Below are 3,211 nucleotides of genomic sequence, written 5' to 3' on the forward strand. Positions count from 1 at the left end.
TCTTCTTCTTCCTTTTTCACAAATAAGATCTTTTATGTGTAATAATTAAAAGTCTGAATTTTAAACAGATTCTTGACCTAGTGTTTCATAGCCATCAGCTTGTCAACTTCAGCATCTATCTCATCTTCAGCAGCTTTTGCAGAACTACTGCCTTCTCCATGAAGCTCTGTGAGTTTTCCCCACTCAAACTTAGACTTCTTTAGCATTTTTACTTTCCTAACAAACATGTCATAGAGAGGGTAAATAGACTGGCAAGTCTTCTCTATGTCCTTTCCAGTGTGGTCTAGAATCAGTTTATTGACCACTTCTTTCAAGAATTTGTCTGCACCTCTCAGGTCATGATTTCCATTGTCTTCTTCCGGATTTGATGGGCCTGTTGGCTAAGCATAAGATGTTTTACTAATCTGGTTAGTGCATTTTTTAGTATAGCCAACACTGAACACAAAGTATAGCCAACATGAAGCAAATAACAACCAGTACTTTTGACAGCAACATGAACTTCAATCCTGATCTGCCATTTTTGACCATGGAGCACATTTTGTCAAAGGTAAGATCCATGCCAGGGAAGTTGGTCAGGCAGTTTTTGCCCTGAACATCCTCAGAAATTAGCTTGAATTTTCTAAATGCAACTTCATTGTTCTGCAGCTTAGTAAGGCTCACTTCAAAAACATGACCCTTGAGTTTTTCCCCAAGATTTTTTTCTACCCTCTCAAACTCTGCTTCCCTGGACAGATTTGGCAATAGTGCTGTAAGTGATGTGAACATAATTGCCTACAATAATGACAACCTACAGGATTTTTTTTTTTTTTCATTATTCCCTTAGGCATATTTAGGCTTTTTCTCCAGGCAGATCATTCTGAGTGTGCGAATGTGTGTGCAGATGCTACAAAGACAACTACCATGTTAATAAAAATTTCAATTTGAAAAGAACAAAAAAAAAAAAAATCCATGACCCTTGAGGCCATCAGAATGACCCTTGAGTATATCAGATGTAATTTTAGTTCCTTGAATCCTTGTGACTAGTGTTTTCCCAATATTTCTTTTTTGTTTTTTAGGAGCACCTTGAATTTTAATGTCTCCCTTTGGGGCAAAGGGTCACACCATTCAAAAGGTTGTCTGGCACTTTGGTACAGAAAGGATTTAGTTCAATGTGGTGCTGCTTTAGGGCACAGAAAGGCACACAGAATCAGTGATGACTCAGACGTCACCTTGGCTGGATTGTGGAAGAAGATCCCCAGGAGGGTGGTTTGGAAAGGTGGGCAGAGCATGGGTGCAGCCTGAATCTTGTTGCCAGAGGTAGTTGGGCTGGAGAGCAGCCAGAGTTCTCAGGCTGGGGAGACACCGCTCTGGGGGCCTCTGCCGGGCCAGTCCACCAACTCACAGCTAGGGAACCACAGCCCAATCTCCCTCTGGGCCCCTTCCACAGAGTCGCTTGCATGGATCACGTTCCTGCTGACGTGAATGCTGAAGTCTCCTCGGATGGTCCCTGGGGCAGCTTCAGCCGCATCTGTGTCTCTGATCATGACCCTTGAAATATGGACCACATTATGGCCTTCCCAGATCATGGCCACCACGGGGCCAGAGCTCATGTAGCCGATGAGGGATGGTTAGAAGGGCTTCCTCCGAAGGTCGTGGTAATGCTCTGCAAGGATGCTCTCTGGTGGCTGCAGCATCTTCATCCCGACTAATTTGAAGCCGCATCTCTCGAAACGCCGAATCACATCCCCTACCAACCTCCCCTGCACCCCATCTGGCTTCACTGCCACCAGGGTTCGCTCCTGGATCCAAGAGGGCCCTCCTGGGGGCACCTGTGTGCTCATGGGTGTCGTGCAGGGCCGAGAGTTCCTTACCCCGCCTGGGGCGCCCTGCATCCGAGCGGCTGGAATGGAAAGGACTGCTGCGCGCCCCCTGAGCCTCCAGGGCTGCCCGATGGACCACTCCAAAGTGTCCTCCCTGTCCTTTGCTCAGGGGCGCGCGCCCCACACAGAGGCGGAGGAGTTTAGAGGACTCACCACAGGCCTGCTGGGAAAGGAGGGGAGGGGGGACCATGGACCATGGGAAGGACGGAGCGGGTAGAAAGTTGCTTAGTTAGACCCTGGAGCAGGGTTTGAGGGTGGGGACTGTGGGGTTCTCACTTTCACTGGATGTTGGGCTGGACTCTGAATGGCCGAATAGCCGGGTGGGTCTGGGGTAAAGCTTCCCAACCAATCTGATGGTTGGAAACTTGCTGGGCCTTTGGTTCCTGAGGGTACCCACCCCCCACTCCACCCCACCCCCGCTGAGGCCCAAGGAGGGAGCTGCCATGCCCCCAAGTTCTTCTTGGAGCAGGACCGCCCTCCCAATATTTCTTATATAGAACATAGCTGGTGCCTTCACATCATACCAATCTTTCTTAGAAAATGGATCAACCGCTTTCTTCTTGGCTCCCTTTTTGCCACCTTTTGTAAGGCACTTGTTCTTGCTGATTGCTGTACTGCCTAGAGAGCCAAAAGGGTTATATCTTCTTTTGATGCTGTCTGCATCATTCAATATTTTGCCCATAGAATCCTTCTATATTGCAAGTCAAGGCTTCAATTTTTTCTTCAGTTCCCTTAGCTTGAGAAACACTTAGAGTGTGCTTCCCTTTTGTATTCTAACTCTAGGTCTTTGCACATTTTATTACAATATTAGATTCTGTATTCCCAAGCTGCCCTTTGACATTTTCTGTTCAGTGCTTTTACCTCCTCATTTCTTCCATTTGCTTTAGCTTCTCTACACTGGAGAGCACCACCACTTGTCTGCCAGTTTGTCATACTGTGGTAGCTTCTGTGTTGTTGTGATTCTGGATTTAAATACCAACAAGTTTCAGATGATCTTCCAGATGAACACAGACTAGGAAGCAGGAGAGATAAACTACTTCCAACTATTAGTCACTGACAAGCTTATGAATAGAAGTGGAACACTGTCAGATATAGTGCCAGAAAATGAGCCCCTCGAGTTGGAAGGCACTCAAAATATAACTGGGGAAGATCTGCCTCCTCGAAGATGTGAATGGAGTAAAACTGATGGGGCACAATTCAAAATGAAGAAACACAGCTATAAACATCCACTAAAAATCAGAACACAGAATTATGAAGTGTGAATCTAGCAAAAATTAGAAATTGAATGATGAAATGAAATTGAAAATATGAAATGGCAAGTATAAACATGCCATTTTGAATCTGACAATTAC

At 45.9% G+C, this 3,211-nt stretch overlaps 1 pseudogene; it reads right to left on the reverse strand.

Annotated features, from left to right (window-relative positions):
* Window positions 1–1,325: 1,325 nt before the first annotated feature.
* Window positions 1,326–1,871, reverse strand: LOC102828796 (annotated as a pseudogene).
* Between the last annotated feature and the right edge of the window lie 1,340 nt (window positions 1,872–3,211).

Source organism: Chrysochloris asiatica, unplaced genomic scaffold, assembly GCF_000296735.1.
Source record: "Chrysochloris asiatica unplaced genomic scaffold, ChrAsi1.0 scaffold09395, whole genome shotgun sequence".
Taxonomy (NCBI): Eukaryota; Metazoa; Chordata; class Mammalia; order Afrosoricida; family Chrysochloridae; genus Chrysochloris; species Chrysochloris asiatica.